This window comes from Carassius gibelio, chromosome A9 (genome assembly GCF_023724105.1).
Source record: "Carassius gibelio isolate Cgi1373 ecotype wild population from Czech Republic chromosome A9, carGib1.2-hapl.c, whole genome shotgun sequence".
NCBI classification, from domain to species: domain Eukaryota; kingdom Metazoa; phylum Chordata; class Actinopteri; order Cypriniformes; family Cyprinidae; genus Carassius; species Carassius gibelio.
Window position 1 is genome coordinate 7,521,154 of NC_068379.1, and position 26,527 is coordinate 7,547,680.

General features: G+C 36.8%; 2 long non-coding RNA genes across 2 annotated transcripts; both read right to left on the reverse strand.

Moving 5' to 3' along the window:
• Positions 1-12,002: 12,002 nt before the first annotated feature.
• LOC128019585 (uncharacterized) lies at positions 12,003-13,611 on the reverse strand. The gene is made up of 3 exons (XR_008185208.1): positions 13,557-13,611; positions 13,364-13,428; positions 12,003-12,657 (listed from the first exon to the last, which is right to left on the reverse strand). It is a non-coding gene; the product is annotated as an uncharacterized LOC128019585 (long non-coding RNA).
• A 76-nt stretch (positions 13,612-13,687) lies between these two features.
• On the reverse strand, positions 13,688-14,842 carry LOC128019583 (uncharacterized). The gene is made up of 3 exons (XR_008185206.1): positions 14,648-14,842; positions 13,941-14,194; positions 13,688-13,782 (listed from the first exon to the last, which is right to left on the reverse strand). It is a non-coding gene; the product is annotated as an uncharacterized LOC128019583 (long non-coding RNA).
• Positions 14,843-26,527: the final 11,685 nt, after the last annotated feature.

Sequence of the window (26,527 nt, forward strand, 5' to 3'; positions counted from 1 at the left end):
AAAGCTGATCATTCAGAGTCATGTCACATTGCAGATGATCATCCAAAGTCACATCACAGCACAGCTGTTCATACAGAGTCCTGTCACTTCCTGTATGTTGCACCCAGGACTGTTATCCCAGACTGGCATCCAGCATGGATGACCCACCACTGATGTTGGCACAGGCAGCTGGTATCCCTTAACCAGCGTTCTCAAGCCCTCCAGTTCCTGAACTAATTCCACTGTCTGTATCACTTCCCACTATGGGGATCACTTCATGGTGTATTTGTCTACATACACCACCACTGAAACTGTAGAAAGGGCGGGGGCCACTGTGGTTTCTCCAGAGGTAGCGGCTGATGCTGCAGATCCTTCCGAGGTCGTGGCACACACTGCTGTGTTCCCTGATGTGATGGCACCTGCTGTGGCTTCTCCAGAGGTGGCAGACCATGCTACAGAACCTCCCGAGGTGGCGGTACTCTCTTCAGCTCCTTGCGTGGTGGTTGCGCACAGCAATGCACCTTCAGCCAGTCATGTCATGGTTGAAGGAACCATTGCTGAACTCTGTGCCTGTCTTGTTAAGGAGAATTTTCATGAACTTTTTCCCTGTTACCTGATGGTATGGCTGTAGAACCTCCAGAGGTGGTGGCATCCACTGCAGAACCTCCAAAGGTGTCAGTGGTATCCACTTGTAAACTCTCTTCCTGTTCCGTTCTGGCCAAGAAGGCCATTCATGAACTTTTGTCTGCTCATATCACAACCAATGAACTCTTGTCCTGTAAACCATAAAAATGTTTGGATCAATAAAAATTGATTAATGTAATGAAGACACGGATAACATTGATTTTACAGCTCAGCCATTTCCTGACCCTTTTCACTGTGAAATTAATGTCTTGAGTGCACTTTATTGAACTGCTTTTGTAATTTTAATAATCAGTTTATTTGTGATGAATACACTAAAAAGATTTTAACATTAGATTATACCCTAAAAAGATGCTGGGTTAAATATTTTTTGGGTTAAAATTTAATTGAAAAATGTAACCCAACAGTTAAGTTGGTCCATATTTGACCCAAAGTTGGGTTGAGACACCCCAGCATTATTTGTTTCTCTAATTGGAATGCTTCTGTTTAAATGTAAGATGAAAGGCACTATTTAGATTGTGTCTTATTGTTTGCTGTCTATTAGCATCGTTGTTCTCATTTTTAATAAAAATAAGATCAAATAAAAATCTATATTGTAATTATTAATATAGTAATCACTAGCAAGAAAAGATGTGGAGGAAAAGATGCAAAGTTGCGAGGTGATTTTGCATTGGAACATTCGAAAACTTGATTTTTCTCAAAATTTACTGACTCTATTGAATTCAGACAGGTGTAGCTCAGTCATTTTTTTTGGTCCCATTCCAACAAATCATACATCATTTTGAAGACTGTAGATTGTAAAAATTAAAATATGACATTTTTGAAAATGTGCTTATTGTGACTCATTTTGCCAGCACAGGTAACATATGACTTCCTGTGCATATATATGTGCTTTGTGCATAAACTGTGTGTGCACTGGTCAGAGATACATGCTTTTAGCAAATCTCTGCTATATGCAGAAATGAAAGGACAACCTTTATTAGCCAATAGACATAAATTTATGTATTGCAAATGGCAAATGCAAAATCGGCAGCATTCCCGAAGCCTCCAGATATGCATGTGTGTGCATGTGTCTTTTGGAGGGAACAGATAGTTGTGCACTGCATAAATGCCCTCCCTCCATGTAAAACACAGAAGGTCTTAAAAGGAGCACATAAACATGGAAACTGAGGATGTCTGGGTCACTTCCTGTTTTTGTAGCTTCTTTCCACAGGGCTATTTGGCAAAGGAAATGCATTTGAAATTGAAATCTCACCTAGAGCACAAACATTTAATGGCCCATGATTCCAGGTAATATCTATCTTTTTGTGGAAGAAAATCTTTAAACAAATGACCCAATAATTATAAACACCATCAAATCAGCCCTGAGCACTTTTCACTACAAAAACATAGCCAGTACCAGTCACAATAGTCTCATTTGAATCTTTCAGAGTCTTTATGTATATTGCATGGTCTTGTACAACTGACATTACCTAGTAAGCTGCATGGGTCAAAATAGGTAAATGAGAAAATGTTGCCTTATTAGACAACACTAAAGCTCACTAATGGAGGACATCTAGAGGATCCATGTGTGTCTGCAGATTGCAACAGCTGTGTTTTTGGGGTCAGTCAGGTAACCATACTAAAACTTAACTCATCACACAGGTGCACCTGTAATCTTCTCTATAGCCCAGAGCTGTCTTACACATGAGCTATGAGCAAAAAATGAGCCATAGAGCAGTGACACGTCTCAAACGTCCATCTTCTGCCAGCAGTTTCCTCATATTTAAACATTAACATCATATTCAGAGCATAAACTTTATAATCATGGTACTAACTCTTGTGAAAAAGAAGTGCATTCAAAAACAGTGCTTATTATGGAAATAATAGACTTTAATTAAAAGAATATACTTAACATGCAAACAATGTAATGTTTCCAGACGCTTAATTTCATGTTCAGTTTGATTTACAATTAAACTGTATAGCTGTTTAAGTTTATATCAATACAAATACAGTATCTGAAGTTAAGACTTACATTATTAATAGCATTATTAAAAAGCATTTTTGCTAAATATACTTTAATGTCTTTCTACTGAAACTGGTAAGTTATCTATTAAAATATATGTAATGATGATGTTGCAATTTACTACGTGTATAAATGTATTATCTTAAAACGTAAATTTGAATAACACGTTACAGTTAAAATTATTTCATTAAGTAATTTACATGTTAGTCAACACATCATAATTAATAAAGAATGATTTACAGATTGCTTATTTAAAGCACAATAAAGATCATTAAAACATAATCATTTAAAATGTAGGTGATAGTCAGGAAAATGTATCTCTTTAAGTTCATTAATATAATCTGCATTATATATATATATAATATACTTTAAAGATTTGAAATGCACTATAAGTGCATATATTTTGTACAGTGGAACACAATAATAAATATTTTATTTCAATGACCAAATCTCATTTATTAATTTAAAAGGAGAAATATGTGCACTCAGGGAGATTCCTCTGTGGTATAACTTCATATAAGAGTCTTGTATTAATGCAGCCTAATAACCCAAAAACACAAACACAATAAACTCTGATCAATGGAAGAAAGCAGAGACACATGAGGACTCTGTCACCAAAGGGAAGTCAGCAATTTATCTCTTTAATGTCTCTCGGCAGGGTTCTGCCTCTGAAGAGAGCGGCTGACTGAAGATTGCACAGAGGATGCAGTCGCACTCACTCATGCCAACGCATTTTTTACTTTTAACAGTTTAGAGCAATAATACTATTATAGCATGTGTCTCAACCTTATGGATGAATTTAATTTAGTCTAATGAGATAGATGATCTTCTGTAGAGATTGTGAGTGCATGTGTTAGATTTGCAGGAGGAGGAAGTGAGGTCATAGAGCAGATCGGCAGACGAGGCACTCTTTGACACAGATGCTCCATCTGAATGCAAAAACAGTGCGGGACAGGAAACCTGTTTTGAGTAAATGTGTGCTCAGCGTGATACAGCATAACACAATCCCAAAAGAATATTATAACACCTTTCTTTATTTCCTGCCTCTTCACCTTTGCTCTCATTTTTTCAATGATGATAATCTTTAAAAATCATAAGAGTCAATTATATTGGATCTGTGGCCACTGCCAATTTCTTTTGTTTTTAACTCCTCTCCTTCAACCAGTCAATTCCTAATGGTTGAAAATGCAGAAATGACTATTTTGATGAATTTTCTGTTTCACTTGTATTATGAATGCCGTGTCATTTTATTTGAAGTGTTTTATAAATTTTCATTTCTCACTCATCAAACTAACCACAGGAAGGAAGCATATTTGTAGAAACCATGGTGGCACAAATATCCAGTCCAATCTCCTCTTTCAGTGAGCAGTTTCAACAGAGTCAAGGTCAAATGTAAGCTCAGAAATCGTTTCGGTTGATTGCCTACATTTACTTCACTAGAAGGGGGAAGGTGAGCTACCTGAAACCATGAAGAAGAGATATGTCAACCCTTGAGCGGTGGAGATGGGAGGAGAGAGGGCTTTAATTGCCTGATTATGTTATACAGAAGATCTGCTTGCCCAGCAATGCTGCTCTTTGGCACAGTCCTGTCTCTGACAAATGCACTACAGTTACAGGCAATTGCCAAGATACACACCATACATAACCTGAGGTGAACATGGAAAGCAGAACTCCTCCTTCCAGCACAGAGAGCCATGCATAAATGTCATGCCTATCCAATCTAAAGATCTTTGACCAGTCTAAAAATGTTTCAATTTAAGTTAAAGAAGTTAACGTTTTAAAAACTTGTCCAACTGCTTTCACAACTTTCTAAATTGAGTAGGAATGAACAGTTTTGTCTTAAAACTTGTCTTTTAAGAGGAAACAATGGCCATATTCTATAGTGGACCAGCTGGGCTTGGAAATAAAACTTTAACAGAAAATTGAAAAAGAACCTTACATTGCTTAATGCAAAACAAGCTTTAGTTGCCTTAATTTCCAGTAATTCATTAGATAAACGAACGATATTTAAGTGGTCAGTTGTTAGTTAAATAATTTCATAAATGAAACATGGATTCAAAACAGAAAAACATTTATGAAACAGTGGTAGTATCATTAGAGCATTACGCAGGTTTTTTGGCTGCCATTTGGATCTCAGACAATGACACTACAGGGAGCATAAAACACACAAACACACACACACACACACGCACGCACACACAAGTTTGTTTTTGTGAAAAGTGTGTTCATCCCATAGGCGTAATGGTTTTCACCAACCCTACACCTAACCCTAACCCTCACAGGAAACTTTGTGCATTTTTACTTTCTCAAAAAACTCATTCTGTATGATTTATAAGTGTTTTGAAAAATGGGGGCATTGCTTATGTCCTCATAAGTCACCCTGTCCTTGTAATACCTGTGTCATACCCATGTCATTATACAGAGTTGTGTCCTGATATGTCACAAAAACAAGAGCACACACACACACACACAAACACACACACACGCACACATTTAGCCATTCAATGAAGGCACTGATTAATGCACTGATTAATGAGTTCTGTAGATACTGATAGTCATAAACCATACATAATTAAATATAATGAATACAGAATACCGTGAATCAAGAGGGATCCAGCACATCAAATGTCTAGTTAGTTAAATCAAAAGACCGTTACTTCACACATCTGGACATTGTGTTTTTGTCTCTGCAATCTCTCTTCAGAATCCTGTGGGTAAGTGGCTCCATCCTCAGATTTCTCACCACGAGGCAGGATTCCTAATTCTGAAGCGGCATCCAAATCAGGTAATGCAAATCCAGAAACAGTATCCTCTTCTGATGCAATGCAAACAGAACAAAGTGTTGAAATTATGAAACGGAAACTGGCACTGTTTCAATACTGAGAAAGTGAAAACTTGCTAGACTGACCACCACCAACTCTATGCCATTGTTAGTCCTTCAACAGGTTGGCTCTGCCACCACACCTCCTGCTGTATCCAGATCCAATGAGCTGCTGTTTCTGCCTGTTCAGTCATGTCACCTACCAAGTGCTCTTCAGGGTGACTGTCCAGCAAAACCTCTGCAGCCGACCTCAACTGGTAGATTCCCGGCCTTCCATCTGTTTTTTTCTGGCTCTCGTGGATAAGGCTTTGATATTTTTTCATCTTGCACTCATGTGACTCCTCCATCCTCACTTCTCAGTGTACTGTTGTGCTTCTCAGTGTAACCTATGAGCACCACCTGCTTGGCACCTTTGGACCAGAGCACAATATCTGGTCTGAGATCACCACCAGATTTGCTCTCTGCCATCCCCTGAATATGGAGGTTTTATGGGAGCAGGCAGGACAGCATAGACATGTAACACCTGCTTGACTCAGTGCTACACTAAGTAGCTAAACTTTAGTCCAACACACTGAATTAGGTCAATGGGCCAATCAGAAGATGCAAAGTCTGCTGCAGGCAAAGAACAAAAAAACACATAGATTTTGAATTTTTTATTTTCTCTATTCGCTGTAGTAATTTTTTTTTTTTTTTTAATTATTAAAGAATTGATGTAATGAACAGTGAACAATAAAAATGTTGGAAAGATGAATCACATGAAACAAAATAAAATAACCTAAAATAAAATACAGTCTACATTATCTGTTTGAAAATGGAAATTTACAAATTAAAAAAAATAAATTAAAAATAATCTTCAAAAAAAAAAAAAAAAAAAGAATTAGTTGATAATCCCTCTTTATTTTTTGTGAAATATTAGATTTTGGTTTGTAACTCTTAATTTCTCTTCTTTAAATACGCTTATTTATTGTAGACTAGTACAGTTTGATTCGATTTTAAGACTCTATTTTCTGCTTTACTGTATTGGATTTGGTTTCAAAAACACAAATTAAAATAAAAATTTCAACCAAAAGTCAATACACAAAATGAATTAATCATTCACAAGTTACCTTGAAACGTGCAAAACCTAGATCAGACCAGATTCAACCCTTCTTGTCAAAGAATAGACAAACAATATGTGAACTTGGTCACACAACAGCAAAACAATAAATGTTAATCACCTCAGTCCATTCAAAGAATCAAATTGAATTCAGGGAATTTTTTTTTTTGCGGGGGGGGGGGGGTTAAAAGGAACAAATCCATCAGAAGTCTTTAATGGGACTTGAGAAGAACGAGTCGTCTCAGGGAGTGATTCGTTCAGTCATGCATGCGCAAAATTCTATATCAATGCAGTCTGAGTCGGAAAGAGAATTGATTAGTTTATCTCATGAGTCTTCAAGTTTTTTGAGTCGTTTATTCATCATGGGACAGACCCATGAGATTTAACCTACAGTATGCGGTCTGTGGCGGAAAGAAACTTAATAATAAAAACTCTTTATTACCTTTGTTACAACATTCAGTGTATGGAAAATAACCATATTGACAGAAATTGACACATTTATAAACTGTAAGAAGTGAAAAGCTACAATTTGGGACCAGAAACGCAGTAACTGTAAGAGTAAATAATAATTATAATAATGATGATGATGATGATGATGATGATAATAACTCTGCACCTGTTTAAATTCTCTATCACGTCACGTGGCAAAAGAATGAACGATAGGTTAAAGCCTTTTATACAGTCTTTAAAGCTTATGGGTCTGTCACGTGATGAAGGAACGAGTCAAACCCGAAGACTTGTCAGATAAGAGGTGAGGTGAGATAATCATTGACTGAAGTCCCAGGAAAACAATGAATCGACGTTTGTGTAAGTATATTTTGATAAAAAATGAACGAAATGACTTGAAAAACTTCCCATCACTAATCTTGTCTGTGCCTCCAGTGGGCGGAGTCAGCATCATGGCTAAACTCACTCAATTGGACAATTTACTCCAGTGCGGATTCCAACTATAATTGGATACATTTAGCCGCAGTAATTTGCATATTAATAGTATGATTAATAAATAATTATAATTTTATTTTTCTTGGTGTCTTTCTTTACACTACATAGATTAATAGAGTAAAATTATTTTTTTTTTGGACTGCAAATTAATTTGAATCTGGGTTATAGACAGAACACATCAATAACTTTATCAGGCATTCTTCCTTCGTCCAGACGTCCTGTCACATCAGGGCTCTTTCTCATACGCCCTTCCACCTTGTCCAGCTGCCCTGTTTTTTATGGCAACAGCCTTGTCATTCCAGGTTTCCTCCTCTGCCTTTCGCTGACCTGAGCTACTGTCCCATTGATGTCAGCATGAATGAATGAATGAATGAGTGAGGCATTTATATAGTGATTTATTGTGTATTGCTTTACACCCAACGCGCTTACAATCATATGAGGGGTATTCTCCTCAACCACCACCAGTGTGCAACATCCACATTGATGATGTGACGGCAGCCACAGGAAACGGCGCCAGTGCGCTCAACTCACACCAGCTACAGGTGGAGAGGAGAGAGAGAGATAGAGCCAGTTCAGTGGATGGAGATAATTAGGAGGCTATGATTGACAAGCATGATGTAGTCAATCCTCAGCCTCCATCAGTGCTCTGCCGGCTGACCATTTACAACCTGTCCTGACAACAATGCCAGACTGGCATACTCTTTCATCCTTTGTCGCTTTGTGCTCTTCGACCACTGATGTCACTGGTAGCTGCAGCTTTCTTCTTGGGACGCTCAGCCACCTCCTCAATGTTTTTTTTTTTTGGGACTGTAGGGACGATGGTATCTTTGATCCTGAAGTGGATCTAATCCTGGATGCACCCCTTCCTCGGCACCAGGCTTCTGGTCATTTCAGGTTTGAATTCCATCCTTGCCCAATCACTGATCTGATCCTGATCCTCCAAGATCCATCCCCTTTTAGGTACTGATTTTGCTGTGGTCGTCCATGAATTCTCTTAAAGTTACCTCCTGGATGCTACTTGCCAACAATCAATGCAACTTGACTGTTGGTGTAACAAGAAGGTTCAGTGTTGCCGATCTCTGTAGACTTCGCTTCCTTAGGGATGATGCATCCCTCAGAGACCAGCCAACTATCAGCAAGGAAGTCCTTCTTCCATGCCACTCTCAGTAGCCTCAATAGTCATTTGGCCATGCTTATACACCTTGTATGGAATTCCATTCAGCCCTGGGGCTGATTTTGCTCTGGCCTTCCAGAAAAAGTTGTTCCCTTCCTACCAGCTTGGTACCTCGCTAGAAAAAATATTTGGTTAATTACTTGTCATTTAAATGGAATATGACAAGGAAAATATTTATTTATCAATATTTATTTATAATTGCATTAGAAAATGTATTAGTATTTTTCAAGCAAGAGATTTCAAGTCTTAAAACTAGACTCAATTAGTTTCATGAAGCACAGAATCATACCATTGGTTAGTGCACAGGAGAGACGGCGTATCCAGTAGGATTTGTGGAAGTAAGCAGCATTATGGCAGTGAATGTTAGCGTGGCATTAGGTGTGTGTTTGTGTGTGTGTGCTGAGTGAGCAAAGAGAGACATATGCTCACTGTGCTGCAGGACTTTAAATAAGCTTTTTTGCTCCCCACTGAGGAAATGCACCAATCAGAGCCTGGACCTGCTCCACATGGACACACCCACTTCACAATCACCCCTCCCCCAACTATACACTGCTCACCCTGCAGAGAGCCTCCAAACACACATAACTCGACAACAGACACATCTGCAACCCATTAACACGTCTATAATGAACCAAACTTATAGGAGGATCCTGGCAACTGATCACTGGTTCATGCACACACAATATATATATATATATATACATATTATGTACCTTACAGTATTTATTGTACTGTTTCTGCACATGTATACTGTGCGCAGTGTGTCAATTTTAGATAAAATACCTAGATACCTTGGGGGGCAAAATGTGCAATATGCAACCACGTGAAAAATAACTTTAGTATACTTTCAAAAACAGTGCTTATTACAGAAATAACACAAATAAACAAGTGTGAACTGATTGCAGTTTGTACACTTTTTGTACATTTTTGTTTTTTTAGAAAACGAATTACAGTATAAACCTATATTAAATGCAATTAGTTTTTGTAAGTAAGTCTTAAAGGAACAGTTCACTCAAAAATTAAATTCTGCTGAAAAATTTCCCACCCTCAGGCCCTCCAAGATCTAGATGAGTAAGTTTCTTAATAATTTTTTTGGTGAACTATTCCTTTTAGTAAATCTTTACATTTATTTTTCATATTTGCGTCTACTGTGTTTGTCTAAAGTTTGCTGCCAGATGTACTGATAAACATTTATGGTAAATGAAGTATAATTATTTTTATGTCATCAAATATTATAGAAAAGCATGTTACAGTTGAAATTATAATCATATGTGCTTTTGTACTTTAGTCAACACATAAAAACAAGCATATTTCTTTGTTCCATGTTATCTTCCTATATTTTAACCACTCCTTTCAGACATAAAAAAATTGATTTAAAATGCAAAATATCATTTTTTTTCCTAATGCTAATTTTCTCTTCCATCCTGAATATTCACTCATACTCATTTACAATTATAATTTTCATTCAGCGTCCACATCCCCAGCACCTAATGTGAAGCCACCCCAACATTCAAGCACTCCATCCTTTTCTATCCTTTCTCTTCTCCTTTTATCTATTTCTTTCTCTCACTCACTCTCTGTTTGCTCAGCGTTGTAAAGTTTGCAGCACACAGCGCTCAGTCTGAGTGTCACACAGATAATGAGCTCCATAAACCCATCAGACAGGTGGAATTAATGTCTGCAGGATGTGTCTGCCGTTACTCAGACAGCCCCCTCTAAGTAGTTGGAAGAATTATAAGAAATGCTTTTCTCCCACATTGATCAGGGGGCACCACAGAAATATTAGTGTTTTAAAAACCTGGTAAATGCCTGCAGTAACTCTTTCTCTCTTTCTTTGGGGCTTGGCCAAGTTCTTCTTGCTTCATGAGGCCTGCCAGGTTAAATTCTCCAGGAATAATGTCCACTACTGAAATCAGCTTCATGACTTACACTTGGATCCATAAAATATGAGTTGTAATGAGACTGAAGTTAATAATGTGCATCACTGTAGTGTCTATGAGTAAGTTTGGAATGCCATACTAGCACTGAATGCAATATTCAGTATGTATATTTTCCATATAAATGGAAATCCCAGATGACCAGTGTTGGCAAAATGAGCAGTATTCAGCCAAATGCTCTTAGTGGAATACTGTAACCCACACTTCAGTGCATTCAACAAAGGAAAAGTTCACTCAGAAATAATCACCCTCAGGCTTTCCAAGATGTAGATTCATTTGTTTCATCATTGGAACAAATATGGAGTAATTTAGCATTATTTCACTTGCTCATCAGTGGATGCTCTGCAGTGAATGGGTGCCATCAGAATGAGAGTCCAAACAGTTGAAAAAAAAAAAAAAAAAACATTACAATAATCCAGTAATCTGCACCACTCCAGTCCATCAATTAACATCTTGTAAAGCCATCTTGTGTTTATAAGAAACAAATTAATCATTAAGGAGTTTTAACTTTAAATGTCACTTCTGGCAAAATTACCAGTTAATAACCCATAAAAACACTTTCATCAGTGAATCAGTCCATCCCCTATTGTCCTCTCATATAAAAATCCATAAACATATTTGTGTGGAGCTGTTTTGGACTGTTTTTGATCATGTGATAAGTGCATATTTCTCTCTTGATTCAGATGAGACGACTTGATGAGAAAGCAACAGTATGACTTGAGGTGTTTTAGTTGGAAGCGATGGTCTAAGACATCCTGATGGATTTGTAGATTTTCACTTCACGAGATATTAATTAATGGACTGGAGTGGTATGGATGACTTATGAATTATTGTGATGTTTTTTTTTTTTTTATCAGCCATTTGGACTCTCATTCTGACGGCACCCATTCACTGCAGAGGATCCACTGCTGAGTACACTCTAAAAACTGCTGGGTTGAAAACAACCCAATTTGGGTTATTTTGACAACCCAGCGCTGGGTCAAAAAGGGACGAACCCAGCGCTGGGTTGTTTTAACCCAACCAGTTGGGTTATCATATTTAACCCAGCCTGCTGGGTTGCCTTTTTTATGGTTTAAAATGACTATATTGCAGGGTTTAAAAAAACAGAGCGGGTGTTTTTTTATCACTGTATTTCAGAAGGAAAACTACTGTATTTAGAAAATGTTCGATATCATTTCGCATGTGCTTGATGAGGCAGCGTTTGTGAGCTCACCGCCGCTCTGCAGCCGTTACCGGAGAAACCTACCTCTCCCGCTCTTAGCGCCTCCTGCTGGCAGAAAATAAACTCGCAGAGTGCAGCCATGTGGGGAAACAATGCATTTCTACGTTAAAATTAACCCAAATTGAGCTAGGCATTAAACCTACAAATGTTGTTCATTTTAAATATCACTTTTACACACAAATAATAATTACCAAAAGGAAAATATTTATTAAAAACAAGAGAAAAGTAAAAAAGTAACATGTTAGAAGAAATGCAGAAAAGGATGGCATTAACAGCTACAGAGTTCATAAACAAAGCATTGAACATTTGATGAATATAACTTAAGATCAAATTGGACTTTGTTCAATTGTATATATTGTATAAAAATATACGAAAACACATACAATAAATTTACAATTAGTTAGGTTTTTTTCCAACTATTCTGGCATGACAGTACACAAATAAATCACAACATTAACTTTGATATTATAACATTTAACAGACGCATGTGTGTGTGTGTGTGTGTGTGTGTGAAAGAATGTGAGCAGGTGTATGAATGACAGAGTGTAAACTCTTCTACTAAACAACACAGAAAAATCATTTAACTTTTTTTTTTTTAACAAATTATACACTTACAGTTTGTTTCATAGTCCATGAATACAGATCATGCATCACGGTCAATTTTCATGATCTCTTTAGCATAACTGATGTAATCATGAAGAAACCCCATCAGCACAGCATGTGACATCTTCTACATCATCCAGGGCAGCGTCCTCCTTTAAAACCACCGCTGTTTAGGGGAAAGTTTCTCCTCTCTGACCAGCATTCATCCCAGTCACCGCCTGTTCTTCATCAGTGGCCTAAGAGAAACACATTTGAAAAAATTAAACATTTAATTAAACTATCCATTTTCAGGTAGAGGTGTATTCACATCCGTAAGGATAGGTAAATAATCGGTTTTAAAGTTTCAACACTTTGTGCGGTTGTTTAATGTCTCAGTCCACCACAGCGCTCCAGAATGCTATAATGGCAGCACTAGTGTGAGGACATGCGATATTGTTTGAATAAATATTGCTTTCAGAAAGCTTCTTTACTGAAACATTAAAACAGACATGACATTCACATACCTCACAATATTCACGTACATGGAGGGTTGCTCTTCAAACCGTTAGTTCACCAAATAATTAAAATGTTTATAATTTACTCTCCTCATGTTTTTCCAGACTCATACAAAATCTGCTAATTTTTTGGAAAACGTATGAATATATTTAATATTCTCTTTTTGTGTCCTCCATTGCTGGTCTGGGAGACCAGTATTTTATTTTGAACATACATGTTTGCTACCATATAATTTAAGATGTATTCACATATAAATATCAGAATTTACTTCTACAATAACTCTATATTTATGAAGCTTGAAAATACTGATTATCTAAACTATAAATGGATTAACAAATATTATGAGAAAACTAAAAATATATTAATTTATGTTGTAAAGACAGACAAAAGTCTTATAGGTTTGGAATGACTTGAGGGCAAGTAAATTATTTTTTGTGTGAACTTTACCTCTAAGAGCGAAGACCAAGAATAATGACTCTCCAAATCAGACAACTCCAAAGTTGGTTTGATTTCTGCAATAAAAAACACAGACATCAATGGTCTTAATGAAATGAGCACGTAATCACACTGTTGTTGCATCAAAATGTAAAGTAAACCAGCAGGAGACAACAGAAAAATGTATTTTCTAAAAATAACTTACATAAAATCTCAAAGGAATGATGATCTCCCATGTCTCTTGCTTTTAACATCTATAAAAACTAAAAACAAACATTATTTTACTCTTAGTAAAAAAACAACAACTAATAACATGAAATTATGAAGTTTACTTGCCTTAAACGATATTTCCCTCTCTTCAGAAGAAGCTGAGAAAACCTCCTCCTCACACAAGCAGACTTGTGTGTCCTTAACTCCAGTTAGTTTGAGTTCTGCAAAGAGGGGCATCAATGGTTTCAATAAAATATGAACATATACATACATACATATATAAAATCACACTTTTTTGCATCAAAATGTGAAGTTAACAGGCAGGACACAACAGAAACATTAATTTTCTAAAAAAAAAAGTAATAATAATTTAACTTACATCAGTCTCAAAAGAATGAAGTTATCTTGTCTCTGGATTTCAACATCTAAAACAAACACACACATTATTTTAGTCTTAGTAAAATAAAGATAACTTGATGTTATTCTGAAGTTTACTCTCCTTAAACCGTCTGTCCCTCTCTTCAGAAGAACACCTCCTCCTCATCCTCACACAGGTCTGTGACTCCTCACACAAACAGCTTCTGTGTCTTTAACTCTCAGCGCGAGGACAATGAAGACAGGAGCTGGACAAGCCTGAAATATTACATGTAAAACATACTTTTAACAGTTACCACTTCAACAGCCTCAAAATAATTATGCTAGTCTTTACTACACAATGCCGTTTCCTTTAGGAGACAAACATAAATTCAGTTTAACCGCGAAAAAAAAGACAAATTCACATGAGCGTAACCGTGACCATAACCGTCTGTTAACGCCTCAAAGAGAACAGATAATGTAAAATCTTATGTAAATATGACAAAATACATTCACAGACGTTATATTAAAAGTACATCCTCCGTTCAGTAACGTTACATGAGGCAGTTAAGACCTCCGTGTCCGAGGCGAAAACCGCGTCGGTTTTTTTTATATATATATATATAACGTTAAGCTCCTTTGTTTCCGCCTTTCATAAAACCTTCCGCCTTTCATACAACCGGGTAAACAATAAAAGATAACTTTACATTTTGAATATTTAACGTTACTTACCATAGTCTTTCACTCGCTTCTCGCTTCTATCACGCTGAGAAAATGGCGGCTGCTCGCACTGGAGACGTACGATTTTGACGTGACGTGCGTGCTCTCCTTCACGTCCGCGTCCTCAACCCACCCCGCTGGGTTAAAAAAGAGAGTTATTTTCAACCCAAACTTGGGTTAAAACATCACAAAGTCCTATCCAACGGCCTCAACCCAGCAGTTGGGTTGAAAAAACAACCCAGCGTTTTTTAGAGTGTAAGTGATGTAACACTACATTTCAACAAATCTGTTGCCATGAAGAAACAAGCTCATCTACATCTTGGATGGCCTGAACGAGAGTACATTTTCAAATTTTCTTGCTTTGACAGGTTTTTAAATGAGCAATTAGGTTTTCACCGTTTTATCTATGGTTCAAACCGGATTTCACATACAGAATATTAGTACCATTACTTTCAGTCTGACCAGACCCATATATAAAACTGTGGGCATTTCATACAATCCTAGTCGTAAATAAATGGGCATCAGATCTCAGCGTTTTATTAGCTTAACATAACCATAAATATGAAGCCCAAATCTGAATGGATATTCAAATCTGATTTTGCCAGGTTCAAACACTCGGTGTCTCCGAGCGGCTTCCTTTTGACAAATGAACGTGACAGACAGTGGATAATAATATGACAGGTGACAAATGTGTGGTTGTGATAGCATCTGAAAGCCAGGCTACCTGAAATATGACTTATTCTATTAAAATAATTCACCCAGGATATTGAATGTTATATTAAAGACCTTAACAATTTGATAAGAGCAGCTTCCATAAACTCAGTGTAGTCTGAGGGGCCGCGGAAGAGAAACACGCACTGTTTTAGGTTATTGGCTATGTCTTTTGCTGAATTTTTGTCAGTTGTTGTGACGATCCCATATGCTTTCAGCAAAGATATTATACAGTCAGTATTCATTTTGAACAGAGTCTTTCCATCTGCGAAATATTCACAGCCATAAACCCATGTTTTAATAACAGAATACTCTGATAAAACTATTATCTATTTATAACTATTTGGTATAGCTCTGCTAAGAATAACAAATGCAAAACTGTTTTATTCCAACACTAATCTCATGAATTACATCTGATACAACTGGACCAAATCCAGTGAAAAACAAACAAAAGTAGCACATACTCAGTGATGTCTTGGGCATGTGTGGAGCAGCAGACTGAAATTATTGACCTCTCCCATCTCTTTGCGTGTCTTTGTGTTACTCTGGTCTAATGTGTTTCCAGTGTTTAATCAAGGCTGTGTATTTACTGTGGCCCATTGTTTAGAATGACAGGCGTCCTGTTTGCATGGATTGTGTGCCGTTGTGGTGGGATAATTCAAGATTACAGAGAGACTTACTAAGATAAATACTGTTGCAGGCAATGGATCCATTATAAAGGCTTCATTTCATTATATTCACTGAAGTCATCAACCATTCAAACCTGTTACGCTGTATGTTATTGTTTGGTAAGAAAAATGATCTTTAATTAAAGCTGTATCATTAAATAAAAACTGTACATAGGCTGTAACTCCATTAACACTCACTTGTTTGTTCCACATAAATAGTGCAGTTATATCCAAGGGACTTTTAGTGGAGTTTGACATTAGCATGTTGCTAAGCTAATGAATAAATACTATAATAAGCATATTTTACTGTAGAATTAGCACATACTATAAAAATAAACAATACATCCTTGTATTGGGAAAGAGCTGAACTGGATGATGACATCACTGAATCATCAATGAACTGACTTTAGCTGGAAAAATGCATCATTGGCAAACTATTTTCCTGTTTGACACTGTAAAGCTGTGTTTGTAGCAGTTCATAGCAGTGAATGAAGATGTATCATATCGATCACAAGTGCAGTATGGAGTACCTCAAGGCTCGGTTCTAGGGCAGCTACTCTTCACGCTTTATATGTTACCCTTGGGAGATATCATCAGGAAACATGGTTACTTATAAAGCCCTGAATGGTTTAGCACCTCAGTATTTGAATGAGCTCCTTTTACATTATAATCCTCTACGTCCGCCACGTTCTCAAAACTCAGGCAATTTGATAATACCTAGAATATCAAAATCAACTGCGGGCGGCAGATCCTTTTCCTATTTGGCGCCTAAACTCTGGAATAACCTACCTAACATTGTTCGGGAGGCAGACACACTCTTGCAGTTTAAATCTAGATTAAAGACCCATCTCTTTATCCTGGCTTACACATAACATACTAATATGCTTTTAATATCCAAATCCGTTAAAGGATTTTTAGGCTGCATTAATTAGGTAAATCGGAACCAGAAACACTTCCCATAACACCCGATGTACTTGCTACATCATTAGAAGAATGGCATCTACGCTAATATTTGTCTGGAATTGAACTACTGGTTTCGTCTGGTCAGAGGAGAACTGGCCCCCAACTGAGCCTGGTTTCTCCCAAGTTTTTTTTTTTCTCCATTCTGTCACCGATGGAGTTTGGGTTCCTTGCCGCTGTCGCCTCTGGCTTGCTTAGTTGGGGTCACTTCATCTACAGCGATATCGTTGACTTGATTGTAAATAAATGCACAGACACTATTTAACTGAACAGAGATGACATCACTGAATTCAATGATGAACTGCCTTTAACTCTCATTTTGCATTATTGACTGTTATCCTAATGAATGTTGTTAAGTTGCTTTGACGCAATGTATTTTGTTTAAAGCGCTATATAAATAAAGGTGACTTGACTTGACTTAAAGCTGCTTTGACACAACCATAAAGTGCTGTTTAAATAAAGGCAAATTCAAATAATGCAATAATGAGAAACATTTGTTATGGGAAAAATACATTTGTGGGTAAATGATAAATGATGGTAAATTATATTTAATAAGTAATACTGAAAATAGAGCATTTAATTTTAATTGAAAATTACCTTACCCATTTTTTTCTCTGAGATCACAGCAATGCATTCAGGGATTCCACAACAGATAAAATATTTTAGATAAAATTATATAATAAATAATAATAAAATATCATTTTATTTTAGCAAGTTGTCAAAACAACATTTCAAATTTTAAATACAGTTTTGCTTAATTTACAAAAATAACTAATATTTAAAACCGAAAAATAAAATCAATACAACTAAACTTACTACAACTTTACCTCAAATTTTAATGGAAAATATAAAAATAAAATCTGATAGAAAATATTCATAACAATTATAATGCTCTCATTGATACTAAAATAGCACAGGTTAGATGTTGCATTGCATAGTGGAAATGGCAAAAATATCTGCTCAAAATGAAGTAGTAATAATGAATAAAAATGTATCCCATGCATTTTAATTTAATTTGTATGCTTTAATGTAAATAAACAATGTAATAAAAATAAATAATTTTATGTTAAATAAATATATTTTCTATCCTTAAAAATGACATTTTACTAATTACAGAAATATGCATTTAGATACAGTGCCATGCTAACCAGCAAAACCTATGAAACCACATGAAGCTTTCCATCACCTCTTTCTCACACACTTTTCTCTCAAATACACTCACAAAACTGTATTAATCATCACAGAGGAAGGAGGGGAAATCCATGTTCCAAAACCCAGCGGTAATGTGCAGAGAGAACCTTTGTGTGTTTGACTGTGTTTGAGGTGATTGGGGTTGGAGATGTGCCAGGACTCTATGGGATGCAGCAGATGATTTATGTGTGATGTAAAGCTACTCGGGGCTGGAATGATTTGCTTGTTTTGATTGGCTGCAGCTGGGAATTCCAGCCAGCTGAAAGGTATTGATACCAAAATACGATCCAAGAGCACTCTCACCCTGTTTTCTGCACATCAGAACTGTGTGAATTATTCAGTTTTCAATAAACAGATGTATGTGATGAGTCTGCATCTTTCTGACACATGGTTGTGTGTGTTTGCAAATGTAAACAAGATGCAATAAAAGTACCGCAAGATGAAAAAAACTAAACAAATAAACAACATTGATTACAATCACATGCTCTAAATTCTAATGAGCTCCTCTGCGCTACTTTATGTTTGGTGCTGTGCACTGATTTACTACTCCAGGATTTATGTAAGCAAAGAAACAAGAAGACCAAAGCCATAATTTACAAGGAAAACCAACAGCCTTATTTGCATAAGATCTCTAACACACACACACACACACACACACACACACACACACACACACACACACACACACACACACGCACACGCACACACACACCCACACACACACACACACACGCACCCACACACACACATACACACACACGCACACACACACACTGTATGCACCCTAATTCATGCAGATTGTAATGCTATTTATGAAGTACTACTCTTGTTTTTTTTAAGGGTTTTTTCACATGTCCGAGATTACCTACACAAGACTCAAACAAGACAGATTTTTGTGGACGGTTATATGGTCTTCTTTCAGTCTGACCTCTCAGATCAGATTTTTACATAGCTTTTTTGTTTATGTCACTTTCTCAAGCCACATAACCCAAACTTGTCAGACAGGGTTTGTAGAAAAGATTCTGAATGTCTTTGCAAAACCAATGTTGTGTTGTTGTGAAGTGCCAGTCAAGCGAGGATGTGGAACTATGCAGAGTATTTAAGTAACAAAGGAAACTAAAACAAAGAACAGAAAACACGAGCAAAAACATCATTACATTAAACAACTGACAAAAGCACACACAGAGAACATGTAACAGTCGGCATACAGTACCAACAGAATGTCATTGCCATAGAAATAAATGCAGCAAAAACAAAATAGCACCACAGGACACACAAATCAGATCTTAACCATTGCAATACACAGTGTGGATAGTCAATAATTTAGATCAGGTTCCAGTACACAAATAATCAGATTTGGACTTACATTCTGAACAAGGCTTTTCAACTACTTCTGGAACTTACTGAGCTCAAGTCACACAACACTCAACAAACTCCAGACTCTTAAAGTAGACAGCTTAGCTGATATCATAAACTCCAGAGTTTTGTCTCATAATTTTGCTAATGTGGCAGAAACAGAGAGTATGGGACTGAGAATAACACTGATACTATTTTACAAAAGAGTTCTCTGGTCATGTGAGCAGGTTTTTAAACAGCAGTGCTGAGCTCCAGGGCTCTAGTCTTGCCAGCCCAGGCCTTCATTAACATAAACCTCTGAATCCTCATTATGAAAGAACAGAGTTGAGGGGTTGCTCATTCTGAAAATATTGTTTCTGCTTGTCCTGCCATGGGGCACAACTAATGGCTAATGTTGATGCCATATCTTCAAATGGACTGGGAATGACTGCCATGGACCACCTCAAAATCCAGTGTGATCCAGAAGATATGCGTGGTCCAGAGTCACTTTTTCTCTCTCTCAGTATTGGCAGATTTACTCTAATTCAACTTCTAGTTTTCATAATTGTATTTATAGATTAGAATGGATGGTTTGATCATGTTGATTCAGTTGGTGAGGTCCTCAGGCAGCTCTTGGTTTGTTCTCAACACACTTGTTTTATTTAATCTATAAGCTGCATTGGATCAATGGAGCGGAGAAATCTGGAGTGTATCAATAACAGGAACAGAAGAGAGGAGAATAATGAAGCGTTTCAGGAACCTGCGGGCTGCAGACTTACTGAAAGAGAAACAGTCGTTAGAACGAGGCCCACCACTGAGAGAGAGAGACCGTATGAGAGTGTGTATCAGGAGTGGGTGTTCAGAGTCATTCTGTGATTGTTCTAGTGTTAACAGCTGGTATTAAGATGCGTTCTCAGTGATCCGATCACAAATGGTCAGCCGAGACACATTACCATTCACACCTGGTCTTAACGTGCACTTTAAATGCTCCTGTGTCCACTTGTGTTTGGATTTCATCTTATTTCATCACACTCTACACCATTTTCTCAGGAGCAAAAGCCAGAAAATAGAAAGGTCATGAATGGTAATGGTCATTTCAATCGTAATCAGTGTGCTTTGACAAAACAAAGTGAAGTTGGAATCGGTGTTTTAGAGCACTTTCTCAAAACACATCCCATAAGGCTTACATGTTAGGTCAGTGGTCAGCGAGTAAGTGGTCCTTTGTGGCTGTTTGAATGCGTTTGACCACATGAGCGTCCAGGCAATCGAGTCAAAAGTGTTTTTGTCTATCTCTGAAAATGTCCAAAAGTGGACAAACTCATTTTCATGATTGTATCAACAAAAATGCATCTTAACGCCAGGTTTAAACAAGGTCTTACATGCATATGTTTATACTGTGAATCGTTGTGTGTTTGAACTAAGAATATGAAATATCATATTGTATATCTTCATCGAGTTATAAAACCCCCGGGTTCTCAAACCTGGCTCTTGAGGTCTACTGTCCTGTCGATTATAGCTCCAACCTTCATCAAACTGACCTGTTTTAACTTTCTGTTAAGTCTGAAGACCTTGATTAGCTTGTTCAGATGTGTTTGATTAGGGTTGGAGCTAAAGCTGCATTCCATTTCCCCTTGGGAGTTTGATTTTGGAGCTGGGAATGACGTCACACTGAGTTTATCACATTTCAGTAAAGACCTCCATTAGCAATAACAGTCATAAAAAGCAGTATATTGAGCAAATAATGCTGAACTATGATGTCCACAGATAGAGGTTGGATAGCACTGTGTACGCCACTGATACAGACAAACAGAAGTACTAACAAACAAAATATTACAAATGTGTCATACATGTTGATGCACTAGAAAGCCATTTTTAATTTGGAAGTTGGGGTTGTTATGATTACTTCAAGCTTCCAAAATGGGAAATTCTGACTTCTAGTTAAAAGCGCCTATAATGGGAACTCCAGATTTCCAACTTCCATTTATTTTTTTCAAAAACATAAAAAAAATTCATATCCTTTTTTTTTTTTGTTACCTTTTTTTTGTCATTTTATTGGTATTTTCAATTGCCGTCTTAGTAGCAGTAGTAAACAGTGGCTGTTTCAGTGGCCCAATGGTGAGTGTTGCTACCTACTGAACTCAATCAATGCTTATGTGCAGATGTCAAATTCAGATGAGCATGCATGCAGCTAGTAAACGTGTGCTGCTGTGCTCAAACAGACTCTTCTGATGACTAAATTTCCAGAATTTGGAAACCGAAGCATACTTTGACCTTCAGTATGAACAATGAAAATTGAACTAATGAAATTGTTGCTCTCCCATACACACTCACACTGTGCCTTGCCTTCGTCTGTAACACTGAACGTAAAGGCCATCGATCAGTACTCACTCAGTGTGCATGTGTGTGTAAATGGGACAGATTACAATCACTCACATGAAAGGAAATTAGCCTGTCCTTATGAGGAGCAAACGAGGAAGACCAGGACACACACATCAAAGCACACCACAGGATCAAATCAGCCAAATGGACTTCATCTGTGTAGTTAAAAAAGGCTCTCTGTCTTATGACTTTTCAGTCTGTCCTTTTTCAGGTTTGTTTTTCCTTCTATGTCTAGTTAAATCCCACAGATGTAATTAATATGAACATAATATGACAGTGAGTATAAAAGCAGCCTGTGGCAGAGGAGGTAGATATTTGTGTGAGCTCATAATCCTTAAACCTGCTTGTACTGTTGTAGTAAATTTGCTTATAAGCAAATTATACATTAATTAAACTCTAGATTCATGAATCATAAAGGAGGGAAACAGTCCTCAGAGCATTATTTGCATCTGCTTCCCCTCTTTACTCTGACTGTGTGAGGTGCATCAAAATGAATGACCACATTGTGAATTTTACTTCTCGATTCCTAACACAGTTCAGTTCTTAACACTGATTCACTGAGCTTGGATCTTTAATATTTGCATCTCAAGCATATGACATCTATCAGAGCATGACATCACTCTCCTCTACAGCGAGCTCAATACCCATGTGTACAGATCACACCAAAGAGCTGAGCCAACACAATTTGAGCCTGTATTAAACACAGATGCTGATTCTCATTTTTACCCTTACACTGTGTATTCACATCACTATACAACATGCAAACCACTAGTACACTGTCATCCACATCTATAACATCCATATACCATACTACTGCATCATCTACACATGCATCTATCTACACCGTTATCATTAACCGCACAACTCATAGCTCTCTCACATTAAATTTAAAGCCTGTTAGCCTGAAATAAATGAAGAAAATGCCTGATTTTATGTTATGTCATCCTGTGGTTTTTTTTGTTTTATCTGACATTTTGTATTCATGGTGACCATACATTTTTATTTTAATAATAAAAAAAAGAAATAACAGATACATTACATCAGTCCTAACCAGTGTTGGGGTAACACATTGTAACAAGTAAGTCGTGAAGTAATGCATTCCTTTTTAATTTACATGGTTTACAATGGTTTAAAATACCTAACACATTACTTAGTTTTACTTTTTTAATTAAAAATAAATAAATAAATAAAAAACAATTAGCAAGCTCATCTCAGGTAACAGAAGTAATGCAATGCATTACTTTCCATAAAAAGTAACTGAATAACACAATAAGTTAACGTTTATGGGGAAACACAATATTGTAATGCATTACTTTTAAAAGTAACTTTCCCAACACTCGACCTGACATCTATATTTTTTTTCTACCACCACTAAGCTTCCCACAGCTTATCTTAACTGTACAATCCATCTTAAATTTAGCAGAATACTACCTTTTAGAATAATTAAAGAGAATGAACACTACTATTTTGTGAAATGTATTAAGGAATAGTGTCATCTAAAGAAAGACAATCAAGAAAATTGCACCTTTGGCTTGTGAAACGATGGTCGAGATGGTAAACACAAAATAATGTGTTATTTTCATGTGTTTAAGTTAGTTATTGAAAGCTACTTTCAAGTTCATATTTGAATGTACGGCAAGCAATATTGGAGGTCTGTGTGGATTGATATAGACAGATGGATTATCCCATGGGCAGTCATTTTAACAAATGGACGGCAATAAAAAAGCATAACAGTGAAATATTCTGCACATCAGTCTTACAGTAACATCAGTGACTGGACAAAATACTAACCCGCACAGCAGAGCCAGTACAGAGCATATATCAGACAGTGACTTAATAAAACACTCCATCAGAAAGAGAGAGTATGACAGCGTTTCATCTGGTCCCAGCCCAGCTCAGGAAATGAAAGCTGATGTGTGAGTGTGTGTGTGTGTTCTTTACAGATGAAACATATATCATGATCCACAAGGCTCCCTCTCACTCATTGTCCCTATCCTTCTGTGTGTTTTGAATGTATCGCTAGTGGTTATAGACAGCCATCTGACTTCAGAACAACTGAAACACACACACTTCAAGGCTGTATACATCTTCTGTGTATTTGGTTTCTGAACACCTGTGTCTAATGAAGCGCTGCCATTTCTATACATAGAAATATTTAACAGGTTACTGAACATATCTCATTTGAAATATTGAACTTTTTTTTTGTATGTATTATGTAAAGGAAATTAATTAATTTAAAACAACTATACTATTTTTACATTTTTGTTGATTTTAGAACTCTTTTATGTTGTGATATTTCCCTCCTTATGAAAAATTGCATATTATATCTCTGGTATCATATTTAAGGGATTTTTTTTACCATTTAGTTACCATCAAAAATAAGTAGCAGTCTTTATACTTATCACTTCAACAGTTCAACCCTGTTATTAGACAAAATCTTGACACAAGGCACAAGAATATTGACTGTAACTTATGGTGTCATAATAATGCTTTTACTGTGAAAACAATTATGCTTTCACAGTCAGCTTTATGATTTACATTTGTGAGAAATGCACTTTCTTTTCAACCTTGTTATTCTGTTCAATTTCTCTCCTTTTGACAATGATGGTTTGATTTTTTTTCAACGTCTTATTTGAGGGAATTATTATTATTTAGTTTTTACCTCTTGTTATCTTATTTAGTGGAGTAGGTGATGACCTTTATCATTAACACTTCAATGTGATGACCTTTATCATTAACACTTCAATGTTACAAGAATGTTATCACCCTGTTATGAGAAACAAATACTGACCCAAAGCATAAGAATATTGACTATAAGTAATGTGATATTTGCTTTCATTGAAAATTATTATGCTTATATTATATTATTAACTTTCATTTTTTTTATTTATTTTCTGTTCATTCTCTACCCACACCTGTTTCGCACACACATCTGCAGTTCAGATATGACCCTCTCTCTCTCTCTCTGCAGCCCACTGTGAGCCAGATGACGTCCATCAGTGTCTCTATAATTATCTTACTCTGACACAGAGTAGGTGGAATTAGATTCCTGTATTAATTATAATCTAACACCTTAAACGCCCTGCTGGGCAGAAGACACAGCTCTCACTCAGGTTGCCAGATTGAGCCCCCTGGCAAGAGAGAAAATACAATTGTGGGTCCGCTTACTCACCCCCTCTCCCGCAAAGTGCTCGAGGACCGTCCAACTCACACACACAAACTGCTTATTACAGCTGGTCTTGGATCAGCTTCCTGCCCTCCAGCTGGGGCAGTAACAATTATAACACATAAAGTAAAACTGAGCTAGGATAAAAAAACAAAAAACAAAACAAAACAAAACAAAACAAAAAAACATGGGAGATCAGGAAACAGATAAACCAGGCCTGCAGCCACACTGTACTAACTTAGTGTTGCCTATTAAGTCTTCTGTAGTCATTGGATATCTTTGTGTGAGAAGAGAGCAAAAGTAGTTAGTAGTAATCTTTTTCTTTTTTGTCATTCAAATATGGTGCATTAACAATACATATGAAAAATCATTTTTACAGTTTTTACCAACTGCTTACACACAAAATATTTTCATGTCACACGATTTTTGAAACCTCTCACTCACTCTACATGCCAAATCTTCAAAACCATGAGCTCTTTTCAGTTTAAAATGGAATAAAACACTTCTTTCAAAACACCACACACAATTCTCTTCCTAAAACACAAAGATATATCAGGAAGTGACTGGTGACACTTATTCACCAGGTCACACAGACACACTCCTCACACGTGCAAACACTAATTGCTTAACTGATCACTAACCAATCACTGCTTTACTTTACAGTAGATAGGCCTATAAATAGGTCAAAGGTCAGATTACCTGTTTTGAACATTGGATGCTAACAATGAACAGAGAGCAAGAGGAGTAGGAGGAAGAGGCAGGGGACAATGAGGACAAATACCAGGAGGAGGAGGAAGGAGAAGGGGAAGAGGAAGAGGAAGAAGAAGAAGAGGACGAGGACAAATAAGAGAAGGAAGGAGAGCCATCTCTGATGAGATTTGGACAACACTTGTTGATCATGTAATCAACCATGGTTTGACCATGAGAGAGTCCAGTCCATCTTGAGTCGATTTACAGTGGCGTCCATAGTTCGAACCTTCAGAAATGAGAACAGGTATGCAACTATCTAATGACTATTTTAGCATTATAGTGATGTACTGTAAAATACGTATGACTGCATAGTGTTGCATAAACATTTGTAATAATGACACCATATTCAACAACATCAATTCTGTAAGCCTGTGGACCATACAACACATCCTCCAATGGCACCAAGTGACGATGAAACAACTTTACAAGGTGCTTTTTGAGAGAAATTCTGACCGAGTCACGAACTTTGACTTTGCCTTTGTAGTGGTATGTGTGCAACACTACTTCCAGTACTTCAGACATACCATATTTTTCTCATCTGTATTTAATTCTGTCTTTTACAGAGAGTATTCGAGATGGATGCCCATGTAATTCGCAACACATTTATTTATGTGGATGAGGTTGGCTTCAACCTCACCAAAACCAGGTATATCCAAAAATGTATTATTATGAAAGAAGTGTTTGCCATGTGTTTATGGCATTTTGAATGCAGTGTTGAATTTTGAAGGAGAT